The sequence below is a fragment of the Amphibalanus amphitrite genome, unplaced genomic scaffold, assembly GCF_019059575.1.
Source record: "Amphibalanus amphitrite isolate SeventyFive unplaced genomic scaffold, NRLGWU_Aamphi_draft 000649F_arrow, whole genome shotgun sequence".
Classification (NCBI taxonomy): Eukaryota; Metazoa; Arthropoda; class Thecostraca; order Balanomorpha; family Balanidae; genus Amphibalanus; species Amphibalanus amphitrite.
The window spans coordinates 96,575-111,294 of NW_024882143.1; the positions used below are offsets into that span (position 1 = coordinate 96,575).

Sequence of the window (14,720 nt, forward strand, 5' to 3'; positions counted from 1 at the left end):
TCCCTGCAGACGCCGGGGCGGAGGTCGGAGAGGTCTGGACCCGCCTGGAGCCCGGGCCGGGACCGGCGGCCACCGGGTTCTCCCTCTGGGAGATGATTGACGCCGATCTGGCGCAGGGGGAACAGTCGGGAGCCGCTGTGGACGCCGATCTGACGCAGGGGGAACAGTCGGGAGCCGCTGGGGACGTCGGTCGCGAGGAGACGCATTGGCGTCCCCCAGAGTCTGCCCCGGGAAGTGTCGGCCTCTGTGACAGCTCCGTCCCGGTCGGAGACGAGGAGTCGAGTGGGGACACCTGGGGACGACTGGAGCCGACGCAGCACGACTGGGAACGTCGCGCGGAGGGTGGGCGGCACGGAGGACGCCGCGCGGAGGGTGAGCGGCACGGAGGACGCCGCAGCCGGGTGTTCAATCGGTATCACGGCGAGTGGGACGGCCTCGCCGAGGAGTGTCTGGAAACAGGCGGCCTGGAGTTCAGCGGCGCAGATCTGGAGTTGAGTGACGCGGATCTGATCGGGATTGTATCCCCGAACTCGAGTGACGATGGCTCGGAGCAGTGGCAGGGGGGTGCGGGCAGATCTGCCGGCCGGGACGGCGTGTGGGGGACCTCTGCTGTGGACGGTGCGGACTCCTTGGTGCGGGACTCGGCGGAGTGGTCGCCGGCGGACTCTGGAGTCGACGACTCCCTGCCGGTGGAGTCTGCGTCTGCCGGCTCTGACTCGGGGCTGTGGGACGGAGACGGGGCTGCCCTGGGAGCGGCGGCGGCGACTGCGCGGCAGCGCGGGCGGCAGCGGCGCCCACCGGACCATCTGAGTGCTGAGCCGAGGTCAGGGGCAGCCGCGCCGGCCAGATTCACAGACATTGCTGCCATAGAGGCGTGGCTCTCAGACGCCGGCTTATCAGCCGAGGTAGTATGGTATCGCTCGTGTTTGCACGCCTCATTTTACCGCATGCTTGATTCGATGCATCCCCATTCAATAGGACTGATGTGATTAGAGCGTTCCTCAGAACTTAATGTTTTTCCTGGCCAGACTTTCTTAGATGGCACTCGCTGATAGGCCCCTGCAGATAACGCCAATCGGGCGCCAGTGTGCACTGGCGTAATCTCCACTTCAGTTGAGTAGTTCGTGGATGGTTTGAAGTGTCACGCGTCGCAAGCACGCCGGCGGGACGTGATCATTTGTGATGACGGGGCTCTCGCTGGCACCTGCCGCCAGCCCTTCTGAGAGCTTTATGTCCCTCCTTGCCTGCTGTGACTGACGGCCGTCTCGGCCAACATGTCGGAATTTACCTGCCGACAGGCCGTGTTTTACCGTTGGCCCGTGTGTGTTTGACTTTGGGGAGCCTCGAGCCCGTGTTTTGGCCTGGACGACGGCCAGCTGGCAGCTTTTCAGACACGCCCAACAGAGGGCATTGTCCTTTGTCAAGACCCAGCTTTTGTGCTTAACGCTTCCTTTTTATTTTTGTTTCACTATTTTAAGAAAAGAAGGTTCAATGTGATTTAGTTGTGCCAAGAGATTTGTATACTGGTCCTTGCCTATCTAACCATAAAAAAGAATTGCTCATCACTTATCATTTATGTAACTCAACGGAAATTGGAAGGTTGATAGGTTAGGTAGTTTTCACGGAACAATTTTCGCTTCTCTTGTTTCCACGTATCCACCTAAATCTGGCCGGCTGAAGTGAGGATTTCGTTTCGTGTCCGTCCATCTGATAGGCTTGGGTGCTCACGAAGCATCCAGTAGACGAGTTTGGGAGCTAAGTCGCCGTCCGGGCCAGGCGCGGCCGAGCTCGTCCAGCTGGGGGTTTTCCGGACGTGTTGCATTGCTTGTTTGTACGGTTGGTGCATGATGGACCATCCAACAGATCTTTTCAGCCGGGCTCGCGAAACAACTGCGAACCGCATTTACGAGTACTTAACTCTTTTCTGACAAATGCCAGCTATGCCACTAGAAAGCTTTGGTGTTTACTTTTGTTATTGATTGCATCAGCCAAAATATGAATTATTTGATGAATTTCGTTTAGCTTTTGCCACATGTGTCGTGATGACTGATGGCGATGATGAGCAATGAGCAAATTGAGCATGTCGTGATAAGCTACGTAGGCCTGAAATGCACAGCTTGCCTTTGCACGACTCACGAAGTGCACTGTGCATGCCATTTGGTCATATTATATTAGACATTCACTCCAGCACACTGTTTCCTGACGACTGCATTTGCCGAGGCTCGACCATATACATACCATCGGCATAGTTAACAGACAGACCCTCCGTTCTGGCGTTTTGCCAAGTTGAAGTATCCCTGACGCAGACGCTGCTGACTGGTGTACTCGGTGAGCCGCGTGGCAGCCGCGAGCGTTACTCGGTGGGCCGCGTGGCAGCCGCGAGCGTTACTCGGTGGGCCGCGTGGCAGCCGCGAGCGTTACTCGGTGGGCCGCGTGGCAGCCGTGAGCGGACGCGGCTCTCGGGGCGGGGCTGACTCAGGGGCGACCCTTTGGCAGAACGCCAGCCGTGAGCGGCCGAGGCGGCTCTGCAGTAGAGATGCCCCAAATTTGCAATTTCATTACCCGCCCCGCCCCGCAGCTACCCCTTGCCCAACCACAACTACCCGCAAGCTGATTTTGTCTGAGCCGAACCCGCAAAAAACCCGCAATCTTAAAAACATACTTTTGCAAGAAAAAAATACAGCTGAGTCAATGCTAGAGCTATATAAACCTTACTTGCTTCATTGCTGTGCAGAAAAAGACAGCCAAACAAATAGTAAGGACTTGAAATTGCTATGCTAAGTCCTCAGGAAGTGCACACTGGATAGTGGAAAATGAATAATGCATCAATACATTTGAAATTCCTTTCTGAAGAGTTCAGTAAAATCTTTCTCTCACCTTACCCTTCAGCATTGGCTGAGGATCAAAATTTCACTCTGGCTCCCTCTCAATGTTAGGCCTCTGGAATGATATTGTTATCAAAATGAATGTTGATATAAAAAGATATGCGATTTCCAGTTAAAAATAAATAGTGACACAGTGAATAATGAGTATCCAGTCGATCTACACATAAAACAAATCATGCAAAATCCCAGCAAAAACCAACTACACTGAAAATTTTTTTTACTCAGGCCAGGCATTACTCAGTAAAAACTCATGAAGAAACTCAGTGAATACGATAGTGGTGCTCACTCATTGGCTGATCTAACTCACATCACCAGGGTGACTTCGTTATGCGTGAGTTCTGAGTGCTTAGTTTCGTGAATTCCAACTGAGTCGGAAATGAGTTTTGCTTGGGCAAATCTAGTTTCCTGCGCAATGCATGAGTTCTCGCAAATTCACGTGCAGTTGTGCGTGAGGTACCCCCGGCTTGAAGATGCGCGCATGCGCGGCAGGGTGAGTTTCCTGCGTGATGCGTGAGTTCGCGTGATGAGTATTATAGCCGTTGCGTTCGAAAACCACGGCGCGCGCTTCAGTCCGTTGTGGCGCGGTGACTCGCGTAGTTCACGTTGAATTGTTGAGGCTATTGTGAAATTGTGCAGGAGAGTGCAGGAGCGGGGAAGGCGTGCAGCGAAGGATGGGTAGGTTATCTGTGAAGAACTCGGTGATTGTCGATGAAGCTTTTATCAATCGCATGCGCCGCGGAGAACAGGGAGGTGAACTGATGGACCAGCAGACATTCCCCGCCGGCGTCAGGAGGTCGGTGCCAACCGTGAACGGCGGAGCAGATCGATCGAGAAACTGAGGGATACCTACCCGGCATAGTTCGAAAAAGAAGAGGTGAGTTATGTTATATTTAAATTGAAAAAACATGTTTGTGGGATAATGTTGTCCTTATCCTAAAAGAACGTTCATTTGACCCTTTTTACTTCTTTAAACAAGAACTCCGTCACGACCCGATGTTTTTTTTTTTTGGGGGGGGGGGGGGGCGAAGGTTGTTTGAAGTCGATTCTTTCCATGCAGCACCCATAGGCACAATGTTAAAAATGTAAAATATTGGGGGACACGTCCCCCGTACCCTTCCCTCCCGGTGGTGGAGCCCATGGTCTTAATTCCGCTCGCTGAACCGTTTAAGATTCTTTTGTCTCGTTTGTGCTTATTATTTTTCCGACTGTTATTATTTTTTCCGGACTGTTTTTTTTTTTTAAATGCCTACACACATATTTTCGTACACTATTCGATTTCAGCGAGCATTTTCAACCTTTCTTACATATTAGATTATTAGATACCGCGGCGAGACGCGTTTGAACGTGACATAATTAACCCATAAATAATTAAAAACGTGACATAGTTATTTCCATTACTGTTAAGTGTAACACATTTTATGTGATTGTTTCAAGCTGATTTTAATATTGGACGCCCATGGAAGTGTTTTGCGAGACTAAACCCGTCTGTTAAGGTGACCATCCCACCTTGACCCGCGCTGTGCTGGGCCCTCCCCCCCCCCGCCCCCTCAGGTTTTTCGCGAATATCTAAGAACGGCGGCGCGCAGCGTCACCATTTTCGGCACACCTGCTCATACATTTTTTCTGCATATGAAGAAATTTTAGACCCAGGTCGTTCAAGGTCAGGTCACGTCAAATGACTTAACATCAGAAAAATTTCAATGGTCGCTGACGATCGCACCGTTCGCAACGTGCCATGGAAACCGTTCGATATTTTTGTCATTTTCGCTCAGGGAATTCACCGCTCGATTTCACACCAGTTTGAGGTAAAATGTCAAAAAAGAAATATCGAACGGATTTCATTTTATAGCGTTTTTGATACTGTCCCATCACCCATGTCTCAAGTATCAACCTTACGGCATGTATAGAATATATTTGCTAGTGCAATAAAACACCTCATATGTGTTCAGCTTGACGGTTTGGATCGACTGATATGCAACATGACCTGGTCAGGTCAACCTGAGGTCAAGTTTTAAAAATGGCCTTTCAAGGTCTAATTATAGTTCATTGGTCCCGACGAGAGGAACACTATGCTAACGGCAAAATAAATGTCGCAACTCTTCAGTGGAAAATATTACAGAAAACATTTTGGTAAAAACGGCTTTTTTAGAGTTTTTGCTCTCTGGAGGCTTAATTGTTGACCTGAGGTCAAATCTGAGATCAAACGCCAGCAAAAAAAAAAAAAAACGTCGAAAGGGCTTTTGACTGCATTTTTCCGCGGGCAGCTCTTTTGGTTCCGAGTTAAGCACCAGATTTTTCGAAAATATTGAAGTAAGCAAAATTTGGCCTTTCCTGACCTCTGGTGACCTGGCACTTGACTTGACCTTAAAAATTACCCAAGTATTTCCTTAAATATCTTTTATGCTTTTTCGAATGCCGCTTACTGCGTGTCGCTACGTGGCCCAACACTCAACAGCCGAGTTAGAAGAGGGGACGTGAATACGACCCCCTCCCCCCCCCCAGTACATCACGGTAAACTCAGAGCACCAGCACGGCGCGGTTTAACATTAATTTTGAGCTGAAGTAACTTGATAACTTTTGATATTTCAATCAACTTGCATGCCCTATAACTTCCGTTTCTCTTACTGGCAAAAGAAAATCTGACTTTTTTATTGTGTTTTCAGGGAACGGCCCATTGAGCCTCCTCTCTGCATCTTGGCGGAGAAGGCGTCAGTGGTGGCGTACACGGGTGACGAAAATTTGGATCATCCCTATCATAACAAGTCCGAAGGAAACGAACGGTGCCGCCTCATCGTGGGGCGAACGGAAAGTCTTGTGGGGATCCATGGTTTGGAAGGAAGTCTTTTGCTGTGGGCGACGGCGCACTTTGTGCTCAGTCAACAAACGGCGCACAAAGTGCGAAACACGCTGTGGTTTGTGTGTATCCATGTGCTCCACACACCATTCAATGCTGAGCGCCAGCCACCTGTAGCCGCGAAGACTGAGGTCGAGAAGCTGGCAAAAGAGTGAAGCTGAGCTGACGTGGAGTCGATCCCCCCCCCCCCGACGCATTTTGGCGTGTGTCAGAATTGAAATACAGCGCAATGCGACCGTTTCTACAAACACGTATTTCTTGTAAGGGCTGGGGCGAATATTGCAAGACTAGACGTTGGTCGGGCATGGTATAATACAGATATGTATGCTGGTTTTGGGCAATGATTCGTTATATATTGGCCAATCCCAATATATAGACTAGCTGCCTGGTAGTGGCTGTTGTATCAGCATCATGCATGCATATTGCATAATGCTGATGCAGCAGCTGTTATCATGGGCGGCAAGCCTATACATTGGCTTGAGCCAATATAAAACGAATCAGATCAGCCGTTTCAGGCGGCGCCTGAGGCTGAGTAACACCCGAGTATCGTATGAGTTATCGATGTGAGTACGTCCTGAGTACAGCCCTAGTTTTCACTGAATAACCGATGAGTTCCAACTGAGTTATGGCCGTACTACCACCTGAGTTATACATTAGTACCAGCTGGGTTACATGTGAGTTACTTCCTAGTTTTTCATGAGTAATGACTTACTAATACCTGAGTTTGGCCTGAGTTGTCTGAGTAGGACATGAGCTACGCATGAGTACTTACTGAGTTTTAATTGAGTTTTACCATCGGACAAAATGGCAACTCACTTTGTTACTCACATGCTACTCACTTGCAATGAGTTTTTCCCGAGTTTTACCTGCGTTCCGCCCTGAGTTTTACCTGAGTACGCGGATTTAGAGTGAGTTTTACCATTGGACAAAATGGCAACTCAGTTATTACTCAGAAAACTGAGTAAAAATTTTTTCAGTGTATAATAACATATATGGCCTTGCAACTAACCACCAATGAACCACGCATTTCTGGAAACATGCGTCAGAAGCGTCACCAACAGCTGATGAAGGAATGTTACAGCGACTAAATTATTGCGGCCGTAGTTAGTCGAACTTGTTGCGAAAACACTGTTGTATAATGCATATTCATGTGCCATTCTGATTAAATTATTTTACACAACAGCTAAAGTTTTACAATTTAGAGGTTAATCACCGGTTTAGAAATAAAGAGACAGTAAATACTAAATTAAATGTAATGATTTTATAGATGGTCTTGGTAATGCTCTCCGGCTGGTCATCTGTCGGCATACAAATGATAAGGACGTAAAAAGACAAAAGAAATAAATGCGACCAGCGGCCGATTTCATAAAAGGTAGTAAAATACATCCGGCGCAATTTCCCACCCGTTTTTGCCGGATTTTATGCCCTAGCGGTTTCATAAAGAAAACGGGGTTGTATTTTGCGACCGAAATTCTACTACGTCGACTTTTATGCCCAACAGCTGTTTTTGGAGAGAAATGCAGCAGATCGGTTTCATAAAGCGATGCATTTTACACTCAAGTAATTTTTCATGTTCTTGATATCCCACAAAATTTTGCGTTGCTCTGAGCTGCATAACTTTGACCAAACTTGACATCACCAGTTGTTTTGAACATCGAATTGTGGAAATGAGTCGAATTTTCTACCTATTTATCTTGAAATAACTATTTGACCAAGAATCCGGAGCTTTGAAGGCAGTAAGTGATACTTCAACTTTGTTTGTAGACCACGAGAATGTATTGTTGGCAGAAATTTGTTGTTGGTATAGTTGATAAGATTTGAGACTGAGAGTTTGCAGGGAGCCACTTGAATGTTCTTTCTTCAACATTGACATGGTAATATATAAAATGAGTGTGATAATGCTTTTTGCCACAAGTGATGTGTAATATTGATATGTCAATTGTCAGCTACATCATCATATGTAGGTACTTATATTGATATTAATATTAATACTTTTGCCCGTCATCATCAACAGATTCACTGGTCTCAAGTTGTCAGTATTGCGAGTTGGAGTGCATACCTACATCAATTGAAGGTCTTCCAACCAAGGTGAGCTGCTATACCCAAAGAGGCTTCTGGTATTATTATCAGTATACAAAAGGCCTGAATGCCGAATGGATTGTAGCCTGTAGGTTGATAGGCTGTAGCTTAGTAAGTTGGAGGTAGGTAGGTCGTTGTTGCTCTTTAAATCAATGTCATTTGCAATGCGCAACTTCTAAATGTCTTTGTATTCCTAAAATTAGTTTGTATTCAAAAAATGGATAGTGTAGCATTTTTTTCTACGTAACAGTCAGATATTGTAGGTTTGACATCTTTTTGCCTCACCAACTTCCGCTGTCACCATAACAGGTGTCTCACATGCGGCCAACTGTTGATAGAAAGTTGCTTGACTCCATTCCTTGAGATGTTTGTATGAAATGGCATATGAAAGTCAAAAAAATATATTTGTGCACATTTGCCGAGCTTAAGGATGCCAAATTATTGCTACCAAATGACGTAATAGGAACAGCAGAGGTCCCAAAAAGTATACACAAGTTTAAGTCAAATATCTTGACACCAGTGAATATTTTTCATTGAAATTTGGTCGATTTTTGTTCTTGATCTTTCTGAACCACGGGACCTAACTTTTATGCCAATTCATTAACTTTTTTGAAAGTGGGGAAGGTCCCTTTAATAGAATAATATCATCTGACCTAACCTTGCCTACTAACATACAACCCAACAACCTACAACCTAAATCCTAAAAACGCAAACCTAACACTTACAATGTGTAGCTCAAAGTGATATTCTTGTTAATATCTCAAGAACTGGATTCTAGAAACTTTTCGCAAAACTGTTGCCAGCATATGAGACGCCTGCTTTATGAATTGATAACCCAACTTCCTTTGAAAAGTTCCACCCATGGCCTAGTATGGTCAAAGGTTCTTTGTCAATTTGCTTCTTCGTTCAATAATTTGCTTCGCTTCATATAGGAGCTTTGCATACATAAAGCATCTATTGTTTTTGGCAATGGCTGGAAATGGAACAAAGTACTGTCTTGTTTGTATTGTGTACCTATGTATTATCCAATTAAAATGTAACATGAAGTGATTTTGATCATTTTCCAGCCCTGCATCTTGAGAAGAAAATCTGCATGTGGTAGCTCGGGCAGATTTTCTTCTCTTACATCTGCTTCCATGTCCCATAGCAGCATCTTACACTTTTCCCCACTCTTCCAATAGAGCACGCCACAGAGTATTGCATCTTACACCTCCCTTTTTGTCCCATGATAACACGTTAGTGGATCGTCTAACGGTAACACGGTGTCCGTGTCCCATAGAGCGCGCCAGCCGTGAGCAGCCAGCTGATGCAGAGGGCACATCAGGAGAAGCCGTCCTGGCTCATCACACAACGGCCGTGCCGTCCGCTGCCGGTTCCGTGTTGGAACCCGGAGCGCTGGAGTGGCCTCCGCGCGCATCTCCGAGCCTCTCCAGCCGCATCCAGTCACCGGGACCGCGGCCGCCTATGAGAACATCATTAGAGAGCAGAAGGAGCTGCGCGCATGGCTGCAGCAGTTCATGGGCGGCGGCGCTGTGGACTCTGCCGAGCACGAGAAGCTGTGCTCGGCGCTGGCACAGCTCGAGAATCGCTTCTGTGAGAGGAGGCTCTGGAGCGCGAACTGACCACGCTAAACGAGGGCCGCCAGCAGCTTGCCCAGCTGTAGCAGCTGGTGTCGCAGCCGATTGTTGGCCATTCCGTGGCGGCCCCGGACAGCGGCACCAATTCTCCGACTGCCCCGCCCGCCGTCCGTCCGCCCTGGCCGAGGTGGCGCGCTAGCAGACCGCCCAGCAGATACTGTCGCTGATCGAGCAGATCGGCGCCAGCGAGTACGTGGACGGACAAGCGGCTCCGCTGCACGTGTGCGAGCACTGCGGCGCCCGCGGTAAGCGCGTCCCATAATAGTTGGACCAGACTGTGTAAAACCGCCTATATCAAACCGTTTCAGTGCCTGACACTGTGTGATGGGGCCGGCTGCGTCCCCGAGTGGGCGAGTGAACTATTCGCCTCCGCAGCGGGGCATATATTGCTCAAAATGGTTGGCGAGTCGTCTTCAGCGAGTTTCGAGGAAATTATTAGCGTGTTGCCATGTTGGGGGCGGATCGGCGTCTGTCTGGGTGGTTACGCTTGGAATTGTTTCATTGTTTATTTTATATCACAATGCATGAATTTCTTGGTGATAAACATATGCACGGTGTACTTCATCAGCGACGCCACGACGCACCTGAACGTGCAGTCAGCGGCCGGCTGCGTCCCTTTCCTACCCCACCCGCCAAAATTTCTGAAAATGTGTGCTTTGGTCCGGTCGGAAACAATCCTTGCTTTTACAAAATTTGTGATTTATTCACAATTCATGGCCAGCAATAGCATAATTACCTATTCATTAGTAGAATAACAGCTGTTGGAATTTGCATCGCAGCTATCAGAGCGATTCCGGTTAAACTTCAAACACTTGTCTCAAACGATCTCAGATGTGCGGACTAGCAAATAAAGCAACGACACACCTTCGTGGCATTCTTTGAGTAGCACGTATTACGACGAAAACAATTGTCAAGGCGTTGTTATCTGTCGCTGTGTTCAGTGTTCACTATATTCAGGAGATATTGCCATCGCAGAACTTGGCGCTCGACGATCTTGGAAATCAGTATCTCCGAATCAGTATCTCTTATACGGCGCGCGCGCACAGTTATCACTCGGCCGGCCGGCTCGCGTACAAAGCCTCAATGTAACAGCTACTGTTCTACGTCTTAACCGCCTTTTGACCCTGTGCTGTTGTATTATCGTAAATTTGAAAGCAAACAAACGTAAATCAAGACACTCAGTCAAAGCACGCAATAAAATCATTAGGAAAATAAATTATACCTTTTTGATATCACTATCACTTGCCTTTAATTTGTTTAAAACACGTACGATTTTAAGGGCACCGGCAGCCGCCATCGACAACCCAAGTCGGGGGCGAATGGGCCGCGCACACGGACCGACACGGCTAGAGGTCACGGGGTCACCGTGTCACGCCGCCGCCGGAATCGAGCTACCCGCGCCATATTCATAACGCACTGAAGACCTTCAATCGGTATATGACGTGTCAGTACGCTGCTGACTGCGTACCGACCGCTACCGCCACCTATCCTCTGGTCGAAGAGGAGCACAGCGCTCACAGCGACCTCTACAGTGACGAGCGCCCACACGACTCAGCGAGGCAACCCTCACTGCTCACCGGCATTTACAACCCAAAGCGACGAGCGCAGCGCCTGCAGCCGGGTGTGGCCGGACGCGTCGAGAGACGCCGCCAGGCCGGTCATCTGCGCCGTCAGACGGAACGGCACGAGCAGCAGGCTGATGAGTGGTGGCCGAGCCGCGAACACGTGTCCTGTCGATTCCGATCAGCTGCAGCTGCACGTCAGTGGCGCCGCTCTGAGTCCCATGTCGCTTCATCTGCTCCCACTGAACAGCTCGCGCGTCTCGGCGCACTACTGCTCGAAGTCGGGGCACGTCGAGCTGATGAACTGGTTCAGCGTGCTGGTGTGCTCGAGCCAGTCGATGATGGCCAGCTTGGGGTGGACGGTGGTGAGTGCCAGCCGGCGGTCGACAACCCCCGGCTCCGCGGTCAGCGCACCGTTTACAACGGAACGGCTGCTGCACACGCTGGTTGGTGCTCGTTAGCCACCTGCAACATGCGTGCATTACATGCATTACATTTAATTGCATTCTGAAGACCTTATAAGCTGGAACACAATTAGCACAACTGAAACAAAATAAAAAAATGTGAAATGTTTGCCTCAAAACTTGAGTTTGACTGAAAACAACCGGTGCCTGTAATCAATTATGGCAGTAAGACTGTTACAGTCTGTTTAAAATGCCAGCCTGTTTAATTTGTTAGCTTTATGTCAACAAATGTACCAACCTACAATCTAATGCCAAACGGTACTAGATCTTTGAATGCACTAACAACGTTATCACGTTTTGTTAACTTCTTCCCCAATACATCACTGTAATACAGCCATACAACTAATGACTAGACATGCAAATGTTTTTCTTGGTAAAATTGGAAGTGGAAAATTGCTCTCAAAAGCCAGAGATTAGTGCAAAATGATTTTATTTAAATGTTTGCCTGTTCCCTCCCAAATCAACAAATTATGGGAAACTGCCTACCATACCTACCCTGGGTAATAAAGTATAGGTACATGGTCTCACCTCTTGCAATATGGACAACATTGTTGACAAATAACTTCTAAACTTCGTCTCTGTTGTAGAGGCCAGCCAGGCAGCCTCAAGGCAGCCTTCCAAGTTCCACTGCTACTGCTGCTAAAGGCCCTCCAGTCTTCCTTTCAGCAGCTGGAAAATAGGATTAAGGATATTAATAACAACCTTACTTTGGCTGTTGGCAATCTTATAGCTTAGCTAGTGGCTCCAGTGCTGCCACCTGTTTGTGAAGTCACCAGACTCGCCAGTTCTGAAGATATCTATACAAATTTCACCAAAAGTTGCAGTAGGTTGTAGGTTTGTAGGTTGCTGGGTGGTAGGTTGTAGGTTTGTAGGTTGCTGGGTGGCAGGTTGGTAGGTGGTAGGTTGTAGGTTATAAGGTAAAGTTGGGTCAAGTTAGATGAGGCATGTTTTGTTCTGTTAGACTATTTGATGACTTTTCTAAGCAAATTTTGTGTAAATATCTCGAGAACTGACAAGTCTGGAGACTTTGCAGTTTGCACAAACGGGTGACAGCACCTGAGCAGTATCTGTACTTACTACAGGAAAAATACCTGTACAGTGTACTTTGTCAATAGAAATATTCATGGGGATTTTGACAAAAGACACAGCAATTCAAATTACCAATGAGTATTTGCAAATGCTTTTATGGAATCAGAATGACAAACACTTTTTAGTCCACTTTTGTATTGACATAGCCTGAAATAGTTTCATCATCCTTATACTCAAAACCATTCATGTTGCCACCCTGACCTTGGCAGAAGATTGAGTTGTTAATTCATGGTACATAGATACTTTGCATTGCTGCATCAACTATGCCGTAACAGTAACACATGAACACTGACACCAGTTGCTGTGGATTACCCAGTACCCACATCATCAATTAGCAGAAGCTGTGTGAGGCAAGTGATGTAATACTCACATTTCAGTAGTCAGAACTAGCAGTCGTCGCACTCGTTTTTGCAACTTGAACTAAGGAGAGGCGCTATGCCTTCTAACCAAACTGAAACTCAACCAAGGCCAAACCTTGGGCAGCAGCTTATTTTTTTTTTTTTTATAAATTTAGTCCGAACCTTTTGATGGGAAGGATTCACAAGGACAGAGCCACCGCTAAGCGAAGCTTGTTGCGATGACCCTGCCCTCTACCCTCCGATCGCGCAATTCCGATTCTATGGCAGAATTTAGAGTCCAAAGTTTAACGTGCGCACAAAGCCAAATATTTATTAAAGTTCTTATTGATTGTTTCACTGCGACGCTCTCATCGTTGATCGTTTGGACACATCAAAACATAAATCAAACACTGAAACATATATATCAGAAACAAATGAACACCCAAGCAATCAATGTACAAAAGGGATTTATATATATCAATATCCTGAACCTAATTCAGCCGGCCGAAATGAATGCAGTAGTTTCTCTATGGCCTTGGACGATTGTTTTTGTTTACAATTCCTAATGCAAGAATAGCAAATAAATTTTTGTCTGATTACCTATTAATTATTGTTTTAAACATCATATTTAATTTTATTATTGATGAATTAAAATAATTAAGTCATTTCATATTAATACTTTGATAATTCACAGAATTAAAATATTTATTAAAGTTCTGTTGGTAGTAAAATGCAATCAAAGCAAGCAGAAAACTACAACTGCCGAAATTTATGCCCTCCGAGCTTTATGAAACCGCTCCCTCAGTATGGTTGTAGTTTTGAGGGGTGAGAAATGCACCTAGGTGTAAATTACTACCAAACCTTTATGAAATCGGCCGCAGCTACGTGGTTTTGTAACATGTATAACTGCTATTTTGAGGCATTCAAAAACCAAGACAGAAAAACTGATTGAAAATTATTGCGTCATCAATGACAGCTTTCCTTCACCTCAGAGACCAAAATTGACGCAGTCAAATGCCCATCCTTGTCAGAATGTCGGAAGTGCGCCAGTATTGTATTGCGTTATGTTTGGGCCGGCCAGTCTATATTTTGATTTTTTGTAAGGGTGATTGGTGTGTTATTTTCGTAATATAGGGTGGAACAGAACATAGAGTAGGATAGGTAATCAATGAATTTGCATCAAATTTTGTTTAGCTGATAGCTCTTTTTTATGCCGACCAGACGCAAATAAAGTAACATGTGGCATTTGCTCTGATTTTCAACATCTCATTTAAGTCTGGGTTCTTCCATAATGTATATCTAGTGCACACTGCACAGTGCACATAGACTTCAGTTCAGCTTCCTATAAGTTTGCTTTCAGGGTCTTTTATGTTTTATGGAATGCTTTCATCAGCATTTATTTATGCTTAGTAGTTTATTGCTTGTACCCTGGTTTGGTCATTGCCAGACTGTGGATGCTATTGCTGGTTGTTTTCAGTTTTGCATTTGAAATGTGCTTCCTTGATATATTTTTATATTTGGTTCTGTTTTAAAAGTTGTTTTGATGAATGTTGTATTGTTAACCTGAGCAAATGCACTTGGCATTGTGTTTTGCATCTAAAAAAAAAAAAATAAAAAAAATTATAGGTTCTTAAGTCTGACCGCCAAATACCCGCCACACGACAAGTTTTGCTTCTCAAACCCGCCAAAAACCCTGCGGGTTTTGAAAACCCGCAGAAAGCGGGTTCGCGGGTTCAAAAAGGGCATCTCTACTCTGCAGGACCGGCATGTGATTCATGAGACCGGCCACATATCGGTACATCTCGCGAGTAC

At 46.5% G+C, this 14,720-nt stretch overlaps 1 protein-coding gene and 2 long non-coding RNA genes across 3 annotated transcripts in view; 2 read left to right on the forward strand and 1 right to left on the reverse strand.

The window, feature by feature from the left end:
• LOC122363959 (segmentation protein cap'n'collar-like) overlaps positions 1-14,720 on the forward strand; it is a 93,978-nt gene that overhangs the window by 51,688 nt on the left and 27,570 nt on the right. The window lies entirely within an intron of this gene.
• On the forward strand, positions 7,103-10,323 carry LOC122363960. The gene is made up of 3 exons (XR_006253462.1): positions 7,103-7,475; positions 7,754-7,827; positions 9,098-10,323. It is a non-coding gene; the product is annotated as an uncharacterized LOC122363960 (long non-coding RNA).
• Positions 10,134-13,453, reverse strand: LOC122363961. The gene is made up of 3 exons (XR_006253463.1): positions 12,941-13,453; positions 12,010-12,150; positions 10,134-11,482 (listed from the first exon to the last, which is right to left on the reverse strand). It is a non-coding gene; the product is annotated as an uncharacterized LOC122363961 (long non-coding RNA).